General features: G+C 42.8%; 1 long non-coding RNA gene across 1 annotated transcript; it reads left to right on the top strand.

Moving 5' to 3' along the window:
• Positions 1-5,625: 5,625 nt before the first annotated feature.
• Positions 5,626-24,849, top strand: LOC146544385 (uncharacterized). The gene is made up of 3 exons (XR_014882797.1): positions 5,626-5,943; positions 23,081-23,128; positions 24,726-24,849. It is a non-coding gene; the product is annotated as an uncharacterized LOC146544385 (long non-coding RNA).
• The last annotated feature ends 753 nt before the right edge of the window (positions 24,850-25,602 follow it).

The raw sequence follows: 25,602 nt of genomic DNA, 5'->3' as shown, positions 1-25,602 counted from the left end.
CAATTGTTCACACAGAAACTTATCCAATCAGAGCCATGAGATGTTCTTTTTTCTTCAAAAGGTGTCCTTGATACTGCTTATCTTGCTCCGCAGCTGCTGCTCCAAGCAGCTTCCCCTGCTCCACAGCCGCTGCTCTGAACAGTTTTTTTCTTATGTTCCCACAGGGACCCTTCTGTCGTGGGGCTGCTAAGAGTAGAAAAACAGGTGATGATCATTACTATAACGGCTGATCAGTGGCAATATTGCACCAACCAAGACTCATTAATTCCCATTCATCATCTTGTTCTCCAACTGGAGAACCAAGGAGTAATCAGCAAGTACTGATCACCCTTCAATAGCTCCATACGGCCAGTGCAAAAGTCCAGTGGAGACGGAAGGTTAACAGTGGACTACTGTGGCCTTGAATGAAGTCACACAACCACTGAACAGACAGGTGGTATGCCACAGCTGACATAGCCAATGCATTTTTCTCCATCCCTCTGATAGCAGAGTGCAGGCCACAGTTTGCTTTTACTTAAAGGAGCATCTAGCACATCTGGAATTGACTGCTCCAGGGGTGGAAACACAGCCGTACCATTTGTCATGGGCTGATCCAGACTGCACTGGAATAGGGGGGAAGCTCCTGAACACCTGCAATACATCAATGACATTACTGTGTGGGGCAACACAGCAGAGGAATTTTTTGAGAAAGGGAAGAAAATAATCCAAATCCTTCTGTCAGCTGGTTTTTCCATTAAAGGAAGACACTCTATATTGGAACATTTAGCCAGATGAGTCACTCTAACTGAAGTTTCCCAAGAAGTTCAGTCTGATACAGATATCCAGTGTGGAAAGCATTAGTCCATAGTACTTGAGGTCTGAAATTTTGGAAGAAAGGTGCAACAGACTACTTTGACTGTTGTTTCAGCTTTGCCTGTAACTATTCACAGAATTACCCAGGTTGGAAGGGACCTCAAGGATCATCAAGTCCAACCGCAGCCTAACCGCAGTACCCTAACTCCAGCAGCCCTCTGCTGAATCAGATCTCCGAGCACCACATCCAAATGGCTCTTAAACTCATCCAGGGACGGTGACTCAACCACCTCCCTGGGGAGCCTATTCCAGTGTTTAACTACCCTTTCTGTAAAGAAGTGTTTCCTAACGTCCAACCTCAACTTACCTTGGCCATTTCCCCTCGTCTTGTCACCTGTCACCAGTGAGAAGAGACCTACCCTGCTCTCACTGTAAGCACCTTTCAGGTACTGAAAGAGAGCAATAAGGTCTCCTCTGAGCCGCCTCTTCCCCAGACTACACAGCTCCAGCTCCCTCAGTCTCTCCTCATAGGGCTGATTTTCCAAGCCCTTGACAGTCTCTTTGCCCTTCTCTGGACCTGCTCCAGTACCTCCACGTCCTTTCTGTACTGAGGTGCCCACAACTGAACCCAGCATTTGAGGTGAGGCCTCACCAGTGCCGAGTACAGGGCAGGATGACTTCCCTGGTCCTGCTCAGCACTCCGTTCCTGATCCAAGCCAGGATGCCATCGGCCTTCTTGCCCACCCGGGCACACTGCTGGCTCACATTCAGCTGACTATCCATCAGCACACCAAGGTCCCTTTCCATTAGGCAGCCTTCCAGCCACTCACCCCCAAGCCTGTAGGGTTGCCTGGGGTTGTTGTGACCAAAAAGCAGGACCTGACACTTGGCCCTATTAAAACTCATGCCGTTAACCTTGGCCCATCGATCCAGTCTATCCAGGTCCCTCTGCAGTGCCCTTCTCCCCTCTGGCAGATCAACACTCCCAACTGACATTAGACCAAAGGAGGCAAAGCAAAGTATAAAAATACCACAAAAGGGAATGAAAAACAGTGATAAAATCTGAAATGTATACTAAGACACAAACACAAAGACACTCACAAGAAACAACCTCTAACTTTCCCTTGCTTTTCCCAGAACTTAAAGCAGCAATATGTGTGTGCATGTGGGCTTTTCACCCGTGACACGCTTCACCTGTGGTGTGAAAAAGTGAGAGAAGTGGGGAAAAAAAAAGAAAAAATCTCTGCCACTGATGCTAGTTTTAAAAGTTCCCAGACTCAAAATGTTTGGATGTAAGCCTGCCTATAGTAAGAAGGTACAGATGGACAATCACTCAAAGACACTTTCCTGCAAAATTTGGAATGATGTATTTACGTGCATTCTCTTTCTCTCTTACAATTACTTATAGTAAAACAAATACTTCATTTATTCTCTGAATTCTCTGTAATTAGTATAAAAATTATTCCCTTGACTTCACACAACATTAGAAAGTTGGGCCTTCTTTCAGCATCATACTCTTGTCAGGGAACCAATGATAAATAGTAGAATTTCCAGCTTCTTAAAACAGGATAGAACTTCCATTCAGATGATTGGTTTTGAGAAACTTCTTTAAATCACTGAATTATGATAAAGAGTGAAAATGGGTGCTTCCGGAACAGACTTGCTGTAGTCTGGGGAAAGCTCCAGCTGGCATTGCTGGAGCTCTGTTCTGTCTGCCTTTTGGGCTCTGGGCATGCAGGCCTTCCCTCACTGTTATGGTAACAATGGTAATGAAACGGGCTATTTCACTACAGTGAAATAGTTGCTGAAAGGGAGAAGCCACCAGCTTAAGTAGCCTGCTTGATTCGTGATTCCTGGAGAGAGATATAAGCTCAAATTAATATCAGCAAATGGATTGTGAGCAACTACATTCAAGTTCATTGTTATCTCATGGATTGCTTCTGTATATTATGAGACTAAAACTGTGTTTGCAAACTTACTTTTGGATTCAAAGCTTTCCACGTGTCCACAGTTGTCTGCTATCCTGTTCCGAAGTGTGGATGTGGCTTCCCTGTGACCAGTATAGGCAAAAAAGTAAGAAGCATACTCGAATGCTTCAACTGCCACATCCCTTCTCATGTGTAAAGGATCAGAATTGAAAGCTCTGTGACTGTCCTATGAAGTAAAAGCAGCAACATTGGAGCAAAAGTCTCAGATGTCAGTGGTGATGATGAGAAAGTTTTGTTAGGAAAGAGACGACACCATATGACATATGGAACAACAGTAGCAATGTGGAAATTAGACACCCAGACACATACGCTTTCTAAAATTATCCATGAAACTAAAACGAAGGGCAACATACTTAACATACTCTTACATTGTGCTTGCATGTATACTACAGAACTGCTGACTGAACAGACTTGCATATCAGTCTTCCCTGCATCAGACATAGAGTCTGCTTTTGAATCAATCAGGTTTTTGACGGCAAGGGAATGACTTAAAAGAGTATCTCATGTGAAAAAGTGTAAGGATAGAAACAGTGATATTTGTGGATGGAAAAGATGAATAGGAGCATTAAGAATGGCTTCATTAGCCTAGAAGAGTGAATATAAGCAACCATATTGGGTAGGTACATGGTAGAATACAAAGATAGTTGGGATAAACATACAACATATGACTAGTTTGAGAGTGAAGTTTTCATGAGGTCAGTGAGGAATGAAATCTGCCATAAGCCTGACAGGACAAAAGTTGTTTACAGGAATAACGAAATGCCAATAATTCATGTATGTTCTTCAAAAAACTAACATGCTGAAGGCAGAATAGTTCATACTAATGCTGCAGTTAGCTGCTTTAGGACTAGGCCCTCAGGCTTCACTGTTCAGATTGCATCTTTTTTGATATGATGTTTGTGGGTACGACTACTGAATTTGCCCAGGAGTTGGTACTGGGTCTGGTCTTGTTTAATGATGAGATAGAATACATTTTCACCAAGTTTCATGATGATAGAAAGATGGGAGGAGTAACTGACACAGTGGAATGCTGTGCTACTGTTCAACTAGGCCTGGACAGACTGGAGAGTTAGGTGAAAACGAACCTTGTGAGATTAAAAAAAGGCAAGTGTAGAGTGCTACAGCTGGGGATGAAAAACCACACACATCAGCTGACCTGCTGGAAAGGAGCTCTGCAGAGAAGAACCTGAGTGTCCTGGTAGACAACAGGTCGGCCATGAGCCAGCACTGTGCTGGCCAAGGAGGCCAATGGTATCCTGGGGTGCATGAAAAAGAGCGTGGCCAGTACCTTTCAGGGAGGATATCCTCACCCTCTACTCTGCCTGATGAGGCTGCGTCTGGAGTACTATTTCCAATTCTGGGCTCCTTGGTTCAAGAAAGACACGCTCTTCTTAAGAGCGTGTCCAGCAGGTTGAGGGAGGTGATCGTCCCCCTCTACTCTGCCCTGGTAAGGCCTCATCTGGAGTACTGTGTCCAGTTCTGGGCTCCCCAGTACAAAAAAGACAGGGATCTCTTGGAAAGAGTCCAGCGGAGGGCCACAAAGATGGTGAAGGGCCTGGAGCATCTCCACTATGAAGAAAAGGCTGAGTGAACTGGGTCTGTTTAGCCTTGAGAAAAGACGACTGAGAGGGGACCTGATCCGGGTTTATAAATATCTGAGGTGTGGCAGACATAGCGGTGAGGCCAGTCTCTTTTCAGTGGTACGTGGAGACAGGACGAGGGGAAACGGACATCAGCTGCAGCATAGGAAGTTTCGCACAAATGTGCGTAAGAACTTCTTGACGGTGAGGGTGACGGAGCACTGGAACAGGCTGCCCAGGGAGGTTGTGGAGTCTCCTTCTCTGGAGATATTCAAGTCTCGCCTGGACGCCTACCTGTGCGACCTGGTGTAGGGAACCTGCTTTGGCAGGGGGGGTTGGTCTCGATGATCTCTAGAGGTCCCTTCCAACCCCTACAATTCTGTGATTCTGTGATTCTGTGGTTCTGTGAACTGCTGGAGACAGTCCAGAGGAGGGCCACAAAGATGACTGGGGTTTGGAGCATCTCCCACATGAGGAAAGGCTGAGATACCTGGGTCTGTTCAATTTGGAGAAGAGGAGACTGAGACAGGATCTTATCAATGCTTATACATATCTGAAGAGTGGATGGGGCCAGGCACTTTTCAGTAGTGCCCAGTGACAGAACCAGAAATAGCAGGCACAAAGTGGAAGTTCCATCTGAACGTGAGAAAAAACTTCTTTACTTTGAAAGTGACAGAGCCCTGGAACAAGCTGCCCAAAGAGGTGGTGGAGTCTCCTTCTCTGGAGATATTCAAATTCAATTCTTGGGTGCTTTCCTGTGCAGCCTGCCCTAGGCAATGTGGTTTAGCACAGGGGTTGGATGGGGGGAGATCTGGAGGTTCCTTCCCACCCCTATCATCATGTGATTCTGTATTTTTCCCAAATTCCTTCTCTCTTAAGCCATTTTTATACAGTTTTATTTCAGGCGGAGCTAGAGTAGCTGTAGTCATACACATCTCTGTTGTGCCTAGTTCGACAGAAAAATGAAAAGATGCTGACTCAGGGTGACAACTACACGTTTATCAGTTCCACAGCACCATCAAGTTCACATCCCTGTGGTATTATCACAGAGCCTGACTGCAGTGCTTACACTCCAATTCACTCTCCATGCTGTATCTCACAGAGTCAGAATACCAAGCTTCCCTGGTGTTACTGACAATCGAAGGATGCAGATTGTGTTGCCTAGAACAGACTCCTTGCAAATTCATCACATTTCACCCTGGATGTTTCCCCAATGCTGTTTCTCAGTGTTTACTCTTAAAAGGTGAATACCTCGATAAGTCACCTCTAATTATTATTCAGTATAATCCACGCTGAAATCATATTCATTCAAGCTTAACAATGTTTAGAAGTAATTGAGGAGGTCACATGCAGTCTTGTTATGAGGATTAAAGCTAAAGGGGTTCTTGGGCTGCTCACTATTTGTGGGCTAAGATGATTAGCTCATAGTCAAAGTATTTAGCAATACTGTGTTATCGGTCCTAAACAAGGCCTTGAGCATAACAACCAGGCTGAAGGAGGAGGTTGGGAGCAGAGGGGAGCACACAGTACTGTTCTCATAGAGCCAGTCAAGGTTTTGGCCCAGCAGGATACAGAAGCAGTAGGTAAATATTCATGTCTAGCTTTATTCTTTTTTATAAAAATTCAGTCTCCAACTCTAGTTCTAACTTTCTTCACATTTCTTATAATTTCTATCACTATGTATGAACTATGTGCTATGAATGTATGCACACAGTGTAAAGATGAATAGAAGAATGACAAATCAGAAGGGGTTACTTTCATTTCTTTCCACAGGTGCTCTATAGTATTTTATGCTACCTGTCACCAGGAATATTTTATTAGTTCTACACAGAGGGACTCATGACTAGTGCTACTGCCCAACTTCAGCTGAAGTTCCTGCTCAAATTCCAGATCACAGAGACGAGGTTGGAGAGAGGACAAAGTGAGAGGGAGGCTTGCAGAACGGTTTCTCCCATTTTAAGGACAGAGTGGAGTGAGTTCTGGTATATCAGGATGACTGACAAGTGCACAGTCCTCTTCTTTTATATTTTGAGAAAAATGCTCAAGGCAAAGATTGGAGAAATGTTGCCAGTGCTTTTGACTTCTAAGATAGGAAGAGCAGTGTTTGTGGGGTGGAATTTCTTTCACTGACTCAGTGCTTCAAGAATAAGATAGAAGTCTGATATTCTAGTATGTGGAATGATTACTCAGCAGCAAGAAACTCCCTCACCTAATTTAAAATTTGTTTGAAATAAGGGAAAGCAAAGGCACCCATTCTAGTTGGTATACTTAACATTAGATAAATGAATAAGCAGAAGCCCTGCCACTACCTTAAGTGGACAAAAACATCAGAAAAGGAAGCTTTACTCTGAGCACAGAGAAGGAAAGCTCTGCAGTTGCAAAAATCTAGTCTGGGAAAATCTTCACTATGTTCAGGGGGTCTTTGGCTTTGTCCACCCCTTCCAGTTTCTGGAAGTTTAAGTATTCAAATGAGTTAGGGACAGTTAGGCTGGACAGTGATACCCAGGGAAGCTGATGAGCAGCTGAAGTAGGTTGCTCCTGAGATCATGAGAATGACTGACTCTATATTATAAAAGATACTAAAGGCTACATCGTATATAAGAATTTAAACAAAATATTCAGAAGCAGAAAAATGTAGTAGGATGGCAGCTTGTGAGCTGGCAATCGGTTTTAGGATTTCTTTTCTCTGAATAATAGGCTCTATGTGAATACATTTTTATATCTTTTTACCTCAGTCTTGCAACTGATTCGGAGCTCTTCACTTGGTAGAGAAACTTTTACAGATCTCATGGAGATTGCTTTCTTTGGAACTTAATATAAATGCAATTTCAGTATGCAAATCAACTGTGGGGACAACTGTTTCAAGAGCTCGCTATCCTCAGTTTCCAGTGAAGTCAAGAAGATTCAAAACATCCATAAAGGCACAGGATCAGAGAATATTAGAAAATGGATGATTGCTATGTTACAAAATCTTGATATGTTCATCTGATTAATACCAAGGAGTGAAAGGGCAGCAAATACAAATTAATTCTTATGAATTAATATTTCATTCCAAAGGATTAAAGGGGAGACTACTTGCACTCAAATTCTTTATTTCAGCCTAAGTGGTGATAGTACATTTCTAAATAGGTGGGCAGAAAAAGTATCACACGGTTTTAAAAAATATTCTCTATATCATGTCTCTTGTAACATTCCTCTGTAGGTATTTATTTTCCTTTAATAAAGCATTACTCTGAATTATGATTTAATTACCCAGAAAAGCCTAAGGATGTACTCTATTTCATCCAAAAAATCATTGTCTGGGTTAGAGGAATAGTCCACCAAACTCACATACATCTTTATAAGCCGAAGTAAGAGATGTGAAGAGTAGGCTCAGAACAGAGGAGAGAAGGAGAGGTGGGAGACGCTTCTGTCAGGAATGGCTTCCCAGGCTGGGCCCTCAGGGATGAATCCTGCGGCCCTTTAACTGTCACCTGGAGATTTTCTCACTTTCAGTCCTTGTGTTGTCTTTCTACGTGGATAGAGAATTCACAAGTGTAAAATCACTGAAACAGTTTCACAAAATGTGTTTCAGCCTGAGATACTCCAAGAGGCTTGTGTGACACAGCCACTGTGTCTGCACAGCCCAATTCATTTCACTAGACTTCTTTCAAAGTCTCAGAACTTAAGTTCTCTTGCACTTGTATTATCACATCAAAGAATACCTGATCCCTAAATCTACATAAATCAGGATATTCAGTCTCTAGGGACTGTAAACTTTAACGTAATGCATAGGATTTTTCATGATTACATGCACAGTCAACATCTACAAAAAGTTGCTGTAATAGGCATGTTTTTGTTTATCTGTGATGGAAAGGGTAACTGTCTGCAATGACAAAGAATTGCAATGCTGAGAGCAGTTGCTGTCGCTGTTGTTTGGTGCCCTCTCCTGGCTCTAACATAGTGACGCAGTTTGGGAATTCCTGCCCAGGTAATGACAATTATTTCCACCCATGCCCAAAGACTAGGCTGAAACCTGCTAAAGCATATACTAGAGAACATAATTTCATTACACAAGCTTAAGAGACTAATAGAATAACAGCCTTTTAGTAGATGTAAATGCAAACCGTATGTTTTATTTTAAAAGCTTATCAAATGCGCACGTTCCCCCACAGAGAATCATTCTTCAGCTGAAAGGCTGTATGAAACATTGGAGTATTGGGATTCCACAGCATATTAACATATGGTCAGCTGCTCAATACTATCAAAGTCCTATTCCAGAAAACAAGGAAGGAACTAATGGATGTATGATATTAGTATTTACACCAAAGTATATTGCCTCCTGTCTGTAAAACAAAGCCAGCTAGACTTATTTATTTATTTTTAAAAGTAGAATTTTAGAATCTACCTATAATTAGTCCCTTTAGTATGAATTATATGGACATAAATTAGAAGTTTTCTCCTGCTGCATATTCTCTAAATTTTACCAATAACGAACAAGTAATTAGAAGCATAAGTGTATTCTAATACAGAATTTTACAAGTCACTTGTATGTAATTGTTAAAAAATGGATTAAAATCTAGATAACTCACACAAATTTTCTGCTGTAACATTTACAGAAGCCATTACCTGAAAAATGGCAAATTTAAAATTAGCAAAATTTTTTTTCAGTGAATCAACAATTAACATTGGCAGAGGCAATGACAATAAAGAGCTTCCCTGAACTTAGGACAGATAAGGCATTAATACGTTTAACAGACATCTAGAGTCACACAGATATTTTCAAATTATACAGTGAGTTTTGAAAGATAAATTCTTGCTTCATAAATAAAACAACATCAAACGATCAGGCTTATAAAGAAAAATAATCTTATGCACACTTTAAGCCCCAAAGCATATATCTTTATGTACACTGGCCTCAAATACCGTTTGACTACATGCACCACAGATTTGGATGCCCCACAGCACCATCTAGAACTTTTGCTGATGTTGTGGGCTTACATGTCACCCAACACATTGCAGTAACATCTGGAGGCCTTACCCTTGCTCCAGGATTCCTCAGAGAAGGAGTTGTACAAACATGAGATAGTGAAGAGTGGAAACAACTGTTTATGTGGCTTACTGACTTTTTGACTTGCTTGGGCTGTGTTGAGTGAAGAGGAACTGACTTAGGCTGATGTTTGATTGTTGCTGAATGATGGGTACACACCTAGAGCTGAGCTGGTGAGAAAGCGTTGTTGCCATGACAGCGCAGGGCAGGGAGTGGCCACAGGATGGGCTGTGCCAGGCCACGTGCAGCCCCTGAGTTGGACACAACAGGTTTAAAACATGATTAGATAAGCTGGCTTTAACATATCTTCATTAGACTGTTTTCAGTATGTTTACTCTCTTCAAGCCTACTTTCTCAGGGTCAACTGTCACAGCCACTGGGTCCTCTCATATCTTGCACTAACAGCACATTTCAGCAGTGTCACGGTTTTGTAATTTTCTCACCCGTGCGTAGAACAGGAGTAGTTTGTCATGCCACTTCATGTCTTCTCCATGGTCATGTAGGTAACGTCACAAGGCAATATGCAATACAGTCTTACTATTGTTCCTTGTTTTAGCAGAAAAGCATTTGCATTTAATAGTTGAGATTTTGTCATGATACAGGTGAGGAGGAGGGTTCGTCACCTTTAATTAGTTGGATTTTCATGAAGTTTGATCAGCTCCTTCATTAGACTTCTTTGATCATCTCAATCTTCATCAAGTGTTTCTGATACTACTATGGCTTCGTCACGATTAATCAATATTAATCTTGCTCTTGCTCTTCATTCAGTCTGATACTTGTTAAATGGCTAAAATGGAAATGTGAGCTGAGGGTAGCTGTTCATAGTTTTGAAGTGTAAGAATCAATTCAAAAACTAGGGGTCTTCTCTGTTGGTCCTTGTACCTTTGAAACATTGTGCTAGTGTACTGGCATACCTTTCTGGTGCTGTTGCAAGTCTCTGGCATATATCAGGCGCTGTCCTCACTCTCTCAGAATCGTAGTTTTGGCATGGATCATTAGGAACAAAATTAGGGTCATACAACATTTCCACCATGGCTATTTCCCTCAATTAATGGATACCTTTTTCAGTTGTATCCCACTTTTTCACAGGCTTCAGATTGTCTTTGAAGGGATATCTTTCCTTCATGCTCTAACTAACACTTGTTCCCAGAGGGAGGCAGCTGCATCCAAACATCTACTTATCCCTCTGTCAATAGATGAGTCTTCAGCAATGCCTCCTAGATGGCAAGCTTCGTTACCATTTAGAGACAAGCTGTTGACCTCACTGTCCCAACAGTGAAGTAAGCAGAAAATCAGACTTTTGTTCAGGTGTCATGTAGACTCCTTTCTTGAGCCTTGGAATGCTGTCAACTTCAGAGGTTGACGAGCAGTGATAATAGAAACTCCCTCTTCATCACTCTCCTTTCCATGTCTCTTAGTTTTTCCTGTTGCCTTTCTTGATGCTTATGGTTCTGAGGAGGGTCCCTCGCCTGGATCTTCTTCTACCTTCTCCTCTGCTTCTTTTTTTTCCATTCTAGACGTGAGGACACTTGTTTCCATGTTCTCAAGAACATAATAGTTTTTAATTTCTTATACAGTGCTCCTAAAATAAAGAGTGGATTCATAGCTAGTAGCTGCTAAAAAAGGAAAAAACCCAAAAAAGCAAAACAAAAAAAAAACCCACTTGGTACAATGTCCAGAGTTTGACAGACTACAATCTAATCTATGAAGGTCAAAGTAGCAATACTTTTGCAGTCTCTGGCTTAAAAAAAATCCCTTTCTTGTCCTGCTAATGTTAAAAGCTTCAGTTTGCCCACATTCACCACCAAAAACTGTCACGGTGTTATCTAGATCAATCTATGCCTGTGACAGGGGGGCAGTAGGCCTGTGCGTCCCCTGGCCCCAAAAATGGAAAGGGAAAAGGGGAAGGGTAGGGAGGTGGGGACTGGGCTCAAAATAAACAACAACAAAAAACCAGCGACAATGATTTAAGGAGGAAGACTTGTTTTACTAACTATGATATCGAAATATAAGATAATACAATATAATACAATCTAATTGAAATTGAGGCTAATAAATCAAATAAAAAAAAAAATAAGAGAGAAAGAGAGTTTTCTGAAACCAAGAAAACCTACTTTGAACTGAAGGCACATGGCTTGGGAGTACATCCACACCCTCTGCCAGGCAGAGAGTGAGAGAGCGATGGAAGCTCCCGTCTGAGAATGAGATCTTGTGACTTCCGTGACATATCTTCCTCTCTGACAGTGAGGTCCTCTGCGCCATGTAGTTCTTCTTCTTACCTGTGTTCCACATGATGTTATGATGTAGATTACCAATAGCAAAATTACAAAGCCATGACAAGGAGCAATAATGCCAGCCCCAGGAATCTTGCACCACTTGAAGAAGGGGCTTTACAATCCCAGCTCCTTCTTTGGTACTTCACACAGTAATGCTTGCCTTCCTGGGACACTTTTAAAGCTGGCTTTCCTCTTATCCCTCACATCCCCCAAAAGAAGTGCTGACTTTAGGCTGAGCAACTGAATTTTGTGCACAAACATTCTTTGGGCCCGGCAGTTTCCAGTGCCTGCTCTTAAGTCTGCACATCTCTGAGCAGAATACAGAAATAAATGATTTAAGAAAGCATCTTCTAAATTTCATCTCTCTAAGCAGAATATGCTTAACAAAACAAAAATAGAGGTATGTCAGTGCGATCATACTTATATTTTAGCCTGGGAACTCTCTCTGAGGTCTAGACCAAAGCTCAAGGGCCTGCTTTTCTCAGGGGGAAATGCAATCCCTCCTGGCTGGCCAAGGATAGTAGGGCCAAGCCACTGACCTTGAGTAAGAACTGCTTTTGCAGGACAGACACTAAGGAAATTTACCTATTTGAACTATTCCTCAGCCATACATGGTCAAAGTCAACCCATACTTCATCCCCACCTTCTTTTAGCATGTGTCCTTCAGCAGAGGAGAGGAGAAGGAAAAAGAGCTGAAAATACATCTTGAAGTAAGCTGGCCTGGTACAAGTCAACAGGTGAGGAGTAATCCTGCTGCAGTCATTGCCGCAGTCATTGCCAGCAAGATGAGCTGGAAGCAGAACACTGTGCAGTGGCAATTCCCTGACAAGTGACTTTAGAGGACCAGATGGAAAACAGCGTTTACACTCTCATCTTAGAAATAAACTGTCATCACTAAGACCATCCCCCTGAAAATCATAGCAGAAGATACTTATTAAAAAACTGTCAGTAAATATGAGGAAGTTGTGGAAGGCTGTAGCTTGGTAAAGGGTTAGAATATTAGAATGACATTTGCTGTTGTCTCGCTCCAATTTACGGAGGAAGAGGAGGTTCTTTGACATATGTATGCCCAACGTGTGATTAAGAAATAACGGTTCAAATGTTGGTCTGACCAGTTTATTACAAATCCTAATCAATCAGGGAGATGGGGAAGGGAAGGCCAGCAACTATTACAAATTAGGATGATGGGGCCTCCAAAAGCAGGTGATAGGAAAGATAGGAAAGAAGCAAGGCATAGTCACCATCAAGATCCAGAAGTGTCCTGATGCATGCCGTTCCAATGGTCTGAGGCAAAAGTTCAGGGGGGAGTGCTGCAGTGGCATTAGGCAGCAAGCAGATACAGACAGAGCAGGCCCAGGAGAATCCATCAGCAGGCAGGCATCACGTCATGAGGCATCTGATGTCAGACACAACGCTCTTGGTTGTAGATCCCTTTTTTAACCTTCTTCTGCCAGTGTGGCATTCCTGGGCACCTAGGTAAGAGTGATGTGCAGCACCTCCGAGATGGCTATCTCCCTGCACATAAGCCCACACAAAATACTGCCTCGCAGCCAAATGAAATATTGCCAGCTTTGACCAGAACTTGCTAGTTCTTGTCCATCTGTGTTCCTCAGCATGCTTTGAGACAAAGGTACAAAAATAATCATCTCTTACAGCTGCCAAAATCTAAAAATGCAAAATGCCAGACCTCATATGTTTTTATTGCAGTTTTCTGTAATAAGAGTCACTCCACCAAAGAAAACAAACCACATTTCTGTGTAGTTAGGTTCCCCACCAACATCTGAGGGAGCCCTCTTACATCCTGGAAAACGAGTCACGATGGAAGTAAAGCGGCACATGAGGTTTGTATTTGCCTAAACAAAAAGATGTCAAGCACTGAAAATCATCAGTGGAAAAAAAAATCTTAAAAATACAATTTGATTGCAAACATTCCGTGTCTTTCATTAGATACTTACAGCAATAGTGCATACTTACAGGGCCATATGCAGTCTTTCTGAGAGAGCCTAGAATTACTGATCTTCCAAAGAAGAACCATAACTTCCTTCACATGATACTGCAACAGTTATGTAGATGTCTGACCTTACAGACAAATTGTTCACTGAGTCAAAAGACTTATCTCTGAAGAACATTAAACATGTCTATACATACTAACCTTAAGTCTCTAAAACAAACAGCAATAATTTTCACAATTCACAATGAATGTGCTTTTTCCCAAAAAGATTGAGATTATTTTGCTCAGCAAAATTTGTGTCCAGTTAAAGTTTCTGTATTCTTCCCTTTTCATCCACAGTTTTTCCTCCACTATTCCATTTTGTCTCTATCTGAAGGCAAGTGATAGTAACTTGATCCATTTCTTAGAGAAATAAACTTCCACAGACAAAATCTTAATTTAAATTAATTTGACCAAACAATTTGAATCAGTAGGTGTTTGCCAATTGGCTCTGGAAGAAAGTTACTTGATCACATACCTTACACAGAGCATTTTCACAAGACTATGAGCTCACACATAGACACTTATACTAAATGTCCACTTCAGTCTTTCATCCTAACCCCCTGGGTCTGGCTCTTCTTCACAAGTTTCTCCAGAAGGAGCTGCAGTTTGCTGCCCAGAGAGTTGTCTCACCTCTACTATAGGAATAGAACGTTGTTTCTGCATTAGATATTGAAAAGGGGGAATCGATCTGATGAAGTAGAGCACAATGTATTTGTATTTTGTAACTTGTCCTTAGAAATAGCCGATGTGAAAAAGTAGAAATACCATATATGTTAGTAGCATATTTTAGAAATATAATTGCTGAATTATGTGATTAATTCTTGCTTTCAAACTGCAATAGTTTTTAAATGTTCCACATAGTATGGGTATAGTATTATGGACTAGAAAGCATACTGTAAGGCTATTCTATTTGGATAAGAGATCCTCAGCAAAAGAAAAGCAGACTTAACAAACATCAAAGAAGCCAGGGCCTCTACACAAGGCTGGGTTGCCTCGCTCCGTGGGTAGGTTGGGATGCAACAGGCAGGCATCAAGATACTCCTTTCTATCCTCCTTCCAAGCTTGTCTCTATGCAAGGACGAGCAGATATCCACAAACAACGACCGAGTATTGAGTGAGCAAGTGTTGGAAGCTAAATAATTAGTGATATATGCTTAGCTAGCAAAAATCTATGTTTATCCATTATCCGTATGTTTAGTTGATCATTGGGAAGATTGTGAGTCTGAAATTCTCAGCCAATGAGGAACCAGGAGAGAAAGAGATAAACATCAAATAATAGGTCATAAAAGACATAACACTGTTTTCTGCGTGTGCTTCTGCTTGCGGGACCCCCGCTGTTGCATTTGCTAATAAAACCTGCTTTATCAGAGATACTGTCCTGATAAATTATTTGGATATTTCCAACACTACTGTAGGTACCCACCACTTCAGGACAATCACGCTTAACTGTGCTCATCAGTAAGAAGAATACTGGCATTGTTTTTTTTCAGCATAATCCATTTCCAAAGCAGTAGCAAAATTTACCACAACTGGCAATGATACTCATCTAGCACTTATTCACTCTTTTTTTTACAGTGATGGTTCAATTTTAAGTCAATAGAAAGTGATGAAGAATGACATATCCAGAAAATTTCCTTCCTGAAAACACTCCCAGATTATGGTCAAATAATTCCTTTTTTTTTCCTGTTCATTCCGGAGATTGGTATGCAGTACATACCTTTGCATACCCCCCATATGCCCAAAGGTCGAAGTCATGAGACAGCTAAGGCTTTTGACCAATTTTTTCTAAGTTTTTTTCAGGTAAAGTCTCTCTTCAGTACTCACACGGCATAGATGCAGACCTTGAGGGTTAAAAGTTTGCCCTACTCTTCCTTTTCAAGCCTGATGTTACCAGTAGTACTTGGGGGCATTCAGCAGAGACATCTGAAGTAGCTACACCTGTAGCACCACTTGCCCCTTAGCCAGTGTCACACTGGGGACAAAGAAAAGAAGAGGCAGTAAAACCAGTGACTTGACAGCCTGTGCTACATGTGGGGCATAATTATCCCTGAGGGGTGCAGAGGTGCTGGCAGGAGTTTTGGAAATCTGCAAGCAGCTGGATGTTGTTTGCCATGCCATGCTGTTTCCTTTGCTGAGTGTAGCAAGGATCTGCTTGACCCTGAGTCAGGAACAGTCTGGGAGAGAAGGAGCAAGAGGCTTCCCAGCAAGCTGCTCAGGAGGTCACAAGAAGAAGAGAGCTCATGCACATTCAGGGTCCTCCCAGACCGATTTCTTTCTCCTGCTCAGTGTTGGAAATGTCCAAATAATTTTGTCACAGTATCTCTGATAAAAGCAGATTTTATTCATGATTGCAATGGCGGGCATCCTGCAAGCAGGAGCACACCTATGGACACAATAATGCAGCTTTTGTACCTCGTCTCCTCCATGCCCACTCCCTCTTTTGTTTTCCCATTGGCTAGGTACTCCAGATTCACAATCTTACCAAAGATTCACATTTGTTCATTACATTCTGACACTTGTTGATTCGTGTGCTATCTTGTGCCAGTCAGTCGCTATCCTGCTGTTTCCAAGATGTCTCAGTACTTTCCTTATCATGTTGATATGGTGATTCTCTCCAAGGCTTCTTCCATTCTGTCCAGAGGATGCTTCCTTTGTTAAACAAAGAGCACTGAGGGAGGGGGGATGCCAGGCCTTCCCGATGTCTCTTCAGACACTTTCTTGGGCATGTCATGACTTGTTCTCTGATTTAATCAATCTCCTGCAAGATATTTTTGCACTGCGTATGACAAAATATCACAGACATATTCCTGCAGACTAGATATAAACTGTTGCTAGCTATACAAGTATATTGCTAACTATTTAACTTATTCTAATGCAGAAAAAACATTTGATTCCCACATCAGGATCAACCTCCCTCCATGAGACTGTTTTTGTGACAGAGATTATTTATTGTTGTGATCTCTATGTCATGGTTTCCCATCCTTCTTGCCCTTTAGCCTAATTATTCCTGTCCTGTTCTGACAACGCAACTTGTAAAAACTAAAATATTTCCAGGTCAGCCTAATTCTAATTTTTATAGATCAGCTTTATTCTGCAGGAGATTTACCGTGTTATTTGGATATCAGGAAGGAGTCAAGATTAACAGAGCAGTGGACAGAGACAGTGAGCCTTTTTCTTACAGAAACGTGTCTTCCTGAGATTTTTGCACATAAAAATGTGCCACTTCCAGATTATATAACTTTCAGATGACCTACAGGGCACCTTAATATTCTCACCGCATCAAATGGAGCCAAAATCATGATTTAATTCTTTAACTGTGTTCATCCATACTCTGGGTTTAGTTGGGGAGAAATTAAAATGAAGGCCTCTACTCTCTTCTGTTAAACGCATTCAAGAAGACTGTAATGTTATTTGCCATCCAGCTTGACAGACAGAATTCTTGTTACTCCCATTTCACATATTAAATCATAGTTAGCCTTTTCCTGAAAGTCAAAGGGGAAGGCAAGGATTGCCATGGCCAGTAGGCGCTGCTGTGGGTAGGAAAGATTTTATGAGGCTTGAGAAAAAATCTGTCTGCCTGGTGTGCACCCGGGAAAAATAGGTCCATACTCATCTGGCAAATATCTTCCAGTCTCATTAGTGCTGATGTCAATTGATGTGGATTTGCAATAACAACAATGAAACGGGTAGTTGAAGGAACAGGTGTGCAGGTGGTCATTACATCTGTACCTTCAGTGGCAGGAAACGATACTGGGATGAGCCTAAAAACCCATCTCTTGAACAAATGGCTTAGGAGTTGGTGCAAACGCAGGAGTTTTGGTTTTTTTGATCATGGGGCAATTTACTCGGCACCTGGCATGATGGCTGCAGATGGATGCAGCCTGTCTCCATGGGGACTTTCCCCAGGGTTCTAGCCGAGGAACTGGCAGGACTTATTGACAGGTTTAAACTAGGTATGAAGGGGGAAGGGGACAAAATGAGGACTGCTGGGACTGAGGGGGCAGTTCGAGGCTCCAAACAGAACTTGATGGGTGGAGACAGTGGAGTTCAAAGGCTTGGAGAGGGGTGGGGGGATGCTGCTTCTCTTAAGTGCCTATATACTAATGCGTGTAGCATGGGGAATAAACAGGAAGAGCTGGAGTTCTGCGTGCGGTCGCGAGGCCATGATCTCATTGCGATCACAGAGACATGGTGGGACAGCTCACATGACTGGAATGTTGTCATGGATGGCTGTGTGCTTTTTAAGAAAGATCGGCTGGCTAGGCGGGGTGGTGGAGTTGCTCTTCATGTGAGAGAGCAGCTAGAATGTATTGAACTTCACTTGGGGGAGAGTGATGTAGCAGTGGAGAGCTTATGGGTGAGAATCAAGGGGCAGGCTGGTAAGGGTGACACTGTTGTGGGCGTGTACTACAGGCCCCCTGATCAGGATGAGGAGGTTGATGAGGCCTTCCGTAAGCAACTGGATGTAGCGTCACATTCCCAGGCACTGGTGCTTATGGGGGACTTCAATTATCCAGATATTTGCTGGACGACCAACATGGCCAGGCATGCACGGTCCAGACGGTTCTTGCAGTGTGTTGAAGACAGCTTTCTGAAACAAGTGGTGAAGGAACCAATGTGGGGAGGGGTGTTACTGGACCTTATTCTCACCAACAAGGATGGACTTGTTAAGAAAGTAAAGGTTGGGGGCAGCTTGGGTTGTAGTGATCATGAGATGGTGGAGTTCAAGATCCTGAGTGGAAGAAGCAAAGCTATAAGTAGGATTGCTACCCTGGACTTCAGGAGAGCCAACTTCGATCTCTTCCGGGACCTACTTGGAGCTATCCCGTGGGCTTGGGTGTTAGAAGGTAAGGGGGCCTCTGAGAGCTGGTCAGCATTTCAACAGCTCTTCTTCCAAGCTCGGGATCGGTGCGTCCCTGTGAGCAAGAAATCGGGAAAAGGTGGCAGGAGACCTGTGTGGATGAGCAAGGAGCTCATGCGCAAGCTCAAAGGAAAGAAGAAGGTCCATGAAATGTGGAAAAAGGGTCTGACCACTTGGGAAGAATATAGGAATGTAGTCAGGGCCTGCAGGGATGCAACAAGGAAGGCTAAAGCCCGTCTGGAATTGAATCTAGCTAAAGTGATAAAGGATAATAAAAAAGGCTTCTTCAAGTATGTTAACAGCAAAAGGAAAACTAGAGAGAATGTGGGCCCCTTACTAAGTGGGGGAGGGGGGGGTTCTGATAACGGGGGATGCTGAGAAGGCAGAGATACTGAATGCCTTCTTTACTTCTGTCTTCAGTGAAAAGGCTCTCCCGCTGGAATCCCACACCCTGGAGGTTAGTGAGAGGGTCTGGGGAATGGGAGACTTCCCTTTAGTCAGGAAAGGGGACGGGCGTGAGCGCCTAGGCAGTACTAAAGTCCACAAGTCCATGGGACCTGATGGGGTGCATCCACGTGTGCTGAGGGAGCTGGCGGAGGTCATTGCCGAACCGCTCTCCATCATTTTTGAGAGGTCTTGGATAACAGGGGAGGTCCCTGAAGACTGGAGGATAGCCAACGTCACTCCGGTCTTCAAAAAGGGCAAGAAGGAAGACCCGGGTAATTATAGGCCTGTCAGCCTCACCTCTGTCCCTGCAAAGGTGATGGAACAGCTTGTGCAGGATACCATCTCCAGACAACTGTGAGAAAAGGAGGTTATCAAGAGTAGTCAGCATGGGTTCACCAAGGGGAGGTCGTGCTCGACCAACTTGGTGGCCTTCTATGATGCTGTCACATGCTGGGTGGATGGGGGAAGACGGTAGATGTAATCTACCTTGATTTTAGAAAGGCATTTGATACTGTCTCCCACGACATCCTTATAACAAAGCTGAGAAAGTGTGGGATAGACGAGTGGACAGTGAGGTGGGTTGAGAACTGGCTGACTGGGTCCGGTCTTGTTCAACATCTTCATCAATGACCTTGATGAGGGGATAGTGGCCACCCTCAGCAAGTTTGCTGATGATACGAAGTTGGGAGGATTGGCTGACACGCCTGAAGGCTGTGCTGCCATTCAGCGAGACCTGGACAGGCTGGAGAGCTGGGCAGTAAGAAGCCGGATGAGGTTCAACAAAAGCAAGTGTAGGGTCTTACACCTAGGGAGGAATAATTGCATGCACCAATACAGGCTGGGGGATGAGCTGCTGGAGAGGAGCTCTGCAGAGAGGGACCTGGGCGTCCTGGTGGACGACAGGTTGGCCATGAGCCAGCAGTGTGCCCTCATGGCCAAAAAGGCCAATGGCATTCTGGGGTGCATTAAGAAGAGGCCAGTCTCTTTTCAGTGGTACGTGGAGACAGGACAAGGGGAAACGGACATCAGCTGCAGCATAGGAAGTTTCGCACGAATGTGCGTAAGAACTTCTTGACGGTGAGGGTGACGGAGCACTGGAACAGGCTGCCCAGGGAGGTTGTGGAGTCTCCTTCTCTGGAGATATTCAAGTCTCGCCTGGACGCCTACCTGTGTGACCTGGTGTAGGGAACCTGTTTTGGCCTGGGGGTTGGTCTCGATGATCTCTAGAGGTCCCTTCCAACCCCTACAATTCTGTGATTCTGTGAAACAATGCTACTGTAGAGTCACTATGAGAGGACACTCTAGCCTCATGCCTCCAGCCTGTATTTAAAATATGTTGTGTGCATGGATCACTGCATGTGACATTATTGAGATGACATATTGTATGGTACTGGAACAACATGAAACAGTACCTGTGTCACATGCCTGTCCTATGTTATTGGAGGCTCATTCGTACCCAAAGCACATACAGATTGAAACAATCAAACTATGTGCACTGCTGTTCTTGCATAGGGCTCAATTTACTCATTATTGTAATCTACGAAGTATTCCTGAGTAGAACAGCTGAGGTTATAGGCAGTACCTGACCATATGATCACAATTATAACAATTAATTATTATATGATAACACAATATGATAACAATTTGATGGGAAACACTTTACACCAAAAAGAGTCTTTTTCAGGAGAGTCCTACAACATAAGAAACATGTGCCAAACTGAGTGAGATCTGGGGCATAGAGCCAGTTGCTGATGCTCTAACTTCCTCTTGGTCTCAATGGTTTTGTTTAATCAGAACCAAATTTAAGCGTAAGCTGTGAAAGATTTGATTTTTATGCAGGAATATTTATTTTTTCACTCCAAAACAGCTGGAGAAGAAGACAAAACATAAAAATACAAAGACAAGTAGAATGCAACAGTTTAGGTGAATCCAGGGAAATCAATCTAAGCTTTACATAAATGCATTGGCAAGAATGCACTCCATCCTAGAACTAAGGGCATGACTAATGGTAGAAATGCATGTTCTATCCTTCAATATTACAGCTATTACTAATTAAGTAAAGTAGAATTTTGGTTCACAATTTCCCATGGTTACTAAGAGGTGTTTTATTATTCTGATCTTTGCTTTGGAGAGAACAGGTTTTTCTCTCTCCTACATAGTAAGAGGAAAACAGTATATATTAAAAAAATACATTTTTCAAGCCATCTTGTAGAAGTTTCAAATTTCTCACTATGAAAACAAACCGAGCAAGATCTTAGATCTTGGAAATAAGGGTCAGAGACTTTTGAGGTTTTCCCACTCTTAATATTATTTAATTTCACAAATGCTTGGCAGTATAAGATTTTGAGAAGTGGTCAGATTGATTTTTCTATGTTTATCTACTTTTGCACTGTGCCAGCTAGCCCATGAAATAGTAATGAGGTTGTTCCAGTGTAATAAGAAATTGCACTTTTCTAGTAATTCCAAGTCAGATGAGAATGTTTGACACTTTTTTTCAGTTGAATTGAATCAAGTTGCTGTAGCTTTTAACTTGTAATGCCTATCCCATCTTGAATTGCTTCAATTGCTTTAAGTTACCTCAGAAAACAGAAAGTGTACTGATGGTACTTCTGTAGATGAAACTGTTCCTTGTGGGAACAGTGTCCAGGTTGTGGACATTTGGAATTAAGTGCTGGACCTTTACAGAAGATGGAATCCTGGCCCCACAAAGCTAAAGAGAAATCTCTTCTTGAATGCAGTATGATCAAACTTTCTCCCTGTCCTCCAGATTTTCCAGAGAAGAATGTAATATATAGTAACACATTTGACAAGTTCTCAGGGCAAAGTCCCTGAAGTTACTTCTGGGAAAAGAAAAAAAAAAAAAAAAAAAAAAAAAAAAGAAAGAGAAAATAATGGTATGCAAATGCTATTTATTTATGTGATCGTACAAGTGCCATTGTATTTTTTTCTAAGTTGTACAAAGCATTTTGCAGCTCAAATGGAGTTGGGGAAATGCTCTTTGTAAGCTCCATGGTTTGCGGGGAAGCCACAGTATTTGGCATGCCATCAGAAACTGCACTGGGAGGCAGGGACTAAATGCGCAGTTTTCTTTGAACTTTCAGTGTGTAATTTTTATACAGTGAAAAGCTACAGGTTCTAAAGCTGTTCAGAAGCTCTAACAGGTCCTCTCTCTCTTAGCCATTGCATATTGAGGCTGATTTTGCACATTTCCAAAATTTGGACACTTCAGCACCAGGAAAACACAGACAATCTCAGGGATGTTCAATCTTCTCTAATGGCTGAGCCAAATATAGAAAGGCATGTGAGTCAAATAAAAAAAGGCACTGTGAAGGTTTTCCAGCCTTCTCTAAGTAATTCATGCCAGAATCAACGCATAACATTTTGCTGTTATACCTCAGCAACTTTTACAGTAGGTTTCTTTTTTAAATGTGCTTTCATTTTTCCAGTTTCCTGCTCTTAGAATCTTGTCCAGTGAATCCCTTGTTTGGATTTTATGGACTTTTGATCATATTCCTTAGAAGACAATGCTTTCAGAATGTCACAGACATCTAGAACGCTGAAGAACTATCACTGTAGACAAGGTGTCTGACACAGACCAGTGTTCCGAATTAAGGAGAGCATCTGCCTTCTACTTTTAAAACCAAACTTCCTGCACATTCAAGTTACAAGGGAATGGCCTTATTTTTATACAGAAACAGATGTGTTCGAAGCCAGCAATGGGCTTGTTTCATCTCTGTCCTATTATCACATTCATGCTTGCTTTTCCTTGCCCTTGCAGAACTTTAGAGAAACTCCTCTCGGTGCGTCATCAATGCCTGAGCCGAAACAACACAGAAATATCTTGAATATGATCTCGTGTGTTTGTTGCAGACAAGTACAGACTGCTATGTCTACCATATCTCTAAAGCAGAATGAGGGCCAGAGTCATCTTACTCTTCCATTGTTGCTGATAGGAAGTTTATAATGAGTTTTGGGCCTGAAAGGGATAATATATTGATAAATCCGAGTTCACTCTTACAACTGCAGCACAGTTAAAGAAAGTAAATGATTTTACATTACTGTTAGTTTAATTCCACTCTAACAGCTACTGTTGTTTCTTTTCAGTCTTCCTAAGGACAAAGAGAAAAAGGCAGGGAGCAGAAAGAAGAAGGAGAACATTTAGGTAATTTATATTTCACAGCTTCAAATAAAGTTTTCATTTTGTTTAAATCCCACATTACCTTTGCCTTTCAAAAATTTTCCAATAAAAGAATTTCCCACAAAACAGCATTTCCAGGTAGTGGCCTTTCAGTATATTAAGGGGGACTATAAGAAAGAAGGCAACATTATTTAGCAGGGTCTGTTATGATAGGGCTTGGGGAAATGATTTCAAACTAAAAAAGGGGAGATTTAGATCAGATACAAACAAAAAGTGCTTTACAATAAGGGTAATGAGGCACTGAAACAAGTTGCTCAGAGAGGTCATGAAAGTCCCGTCCTTGGAGACACTCAAGGCCAGGCTGAACCTTGAGTTCTGCGTTCTCTGAACAACTTGATTTAGCTGTAGGTGTTCCTATTAATTGCAGCAGAATTGGGCTAGATGACCTTTAAGCATCCCATCTAAGTGAAATGATTCTATTATTCTGTAATTCTATTACTCGAATCCTTACTTGGAGCATCCTAACTTGGTTGTCCCTTTCTGGTTTTGAAATATTATCCATGCTCTGTTCACTTTCCTTACCCAGAGCTTTGTATTTGTTGGCTAGGAGGACTTGAGGAACAAGGGGAAGACTCCTTCTGCTCCAGTCTCCCTCATCCTGCATGATTTTGTGGTCTATCTCCTCAGAGTTGGAAGCTTGCTTAGTTTCTTACCCTTGCAAGTACAGAAGACATGGTTGTTGGGCTGCCTGTGTTGGGCTGCATGATACCAAGCATCAATCTTTCTTTCTGATTGCAGCCTGCTCACCTGCTCAGAAAGTTTATTCACCTGGGCACCTTGCACACCCTCTTCCCTCAGGCCCTCGAGGGGCTTCTAGATTCTGGAGTTCTCCACAGCTGAAGTTTTGAGCAGACCTGTCAGTCCTCGTTCATTTAGGTGCATACATCAGCCTGGAAAGTTGGAAGCCCCTCTCTCTTGGATTCTGTCTCAGCCTGATTGTTGCAGAAGGTGGCCATCAGATATGTTTCAATAGAGCACTGCACCTTGCTGTTCCCAGATAAGAAGAAAGCATTTTGGATTTCACCCTCCCTTTCTGTCCTACCTGCGTGAACTGCCACGCAATCTGCCACACCATGCCCTCACTGCCACTCCACTCTGTTTGCCTGTCCAGGTTGCCACATTCCTTGTCCCTTGCACTTCCTAGGGGCTGCTTGTGTAAATGGGAAGACTCCTGGCCAGCCGCCTCTGTGTAACCTGCTCTTGTGAGGACTGTTTGCTACTAGTGGACCAGGTGATCTCAGGGTAGCTCATTCCTCAGCCAGTCTTCTCCATGGTTTTTGGAACAGCCTCTTGAATGGCAATTCCCAGCTCCACTGCAGAACATGCCTGCAGTGGTGCTGATAGCCTTGGAAAATGACTCAACATTTCACTTTAGTTTAGCCTGAGAGAATTTCAAAACCTCAATCACCCTTATCCAATGAGTTGTGACAAGGTGTTTTTGCTAGAGGAGTGATGTTGGAACAGATGACCTCCAGAGGCCTCAAACATGACTATTCTGTGATTCTGTAATTCTGAGATTATGATCTAAAAATGGCCTAAGTTCATACTTGTCTTCAAACAGGACAGCTGATCCCTACTTGGAACAGAGGAACAGAGAGGCATGTGGCAAAGACCAGTGCCTGTGCCATCCTGGAACAAAGTCCTTCTGTAGAGGCATGAATAAAGTCATTCATTCTGCACAGAGAGGCCTTTGTCTCACCTTCCTTATCTGGGATAAAGGTGGCCTTTTCCACCACCTTCTTAGGAACGCTGGGTAAGAGGCTGAACCAGGTAATGTAAGTGGTTGAACCAGGCGATGTCTCTGATGAAGTGGATCTTCCTGAACCTTGGAAGGACCGCCTCGCCACGCCACGCCACGCCACGCCACGCCACGCCACGCCACGACGCTCTCCTCTCCTCTCCTCTCCTCTCCTCTCCTCTCTCCTCTCCTCTCCTCTCCTCTCCTCTCCTCTCCTCTCCTCTCCTCTCCTCTCCTCTCCTCTCCTCTCCTCTCCTCTCCTCTCCTCTCCTCTCCTCTCCTCTCCTCTCTTCCCCTATCCTCCCCTGTCCTCCCCAGGAAAGAAAAGATCACTCCCCACTTTCCGTAACACTCACCGGGAGAGCACAACATCTGTCACTCCTCGAATTTCCACATGCCTTATTTGAGAGGGTGTATCTGTGAGAAAATGTCCTATTTTTGCAGAGTATGTCCCATTTGGCATTGTAAAGTAGTAGTTTTGGTCGAAAATGTGTGGAACTTCAAAGAGAACTGGTATTTCTAAATAGGCTCTGTTTGTTTTTCTTACCATATGACAGATCACCCACTTTTAAATGCTGTGGCCGCTAGAAGAGTTTAATTTTTTCTTTCAGTTCCTCTGTTTCCATGGGGCCGAGTGAATAAAATAAACAAGATCTTAGGGGAAATAGTCTAGTTCTTTGTGCGGTGTTAAGCAAGCGGG

The sequence above is a fragment of the Meleagris gallopavo genome, chromosome 4, assembly GCF_905368555.1.
Source record: "Meleagris gallopavo chromosome 4, MGAL_WU_HG_1.1, whole genome shotgun sequence".
Lineage (NCBI taxonomy): Eukaryota > Metazoa > Chordata > Aves > Galliformes > Phasianidae > Meleagris > Meleagris gallopavo.
Note: the sequence above shows the minus strand (reverse complement) of the source record. Positions and strands in the feature narration are given on the sequence as shown.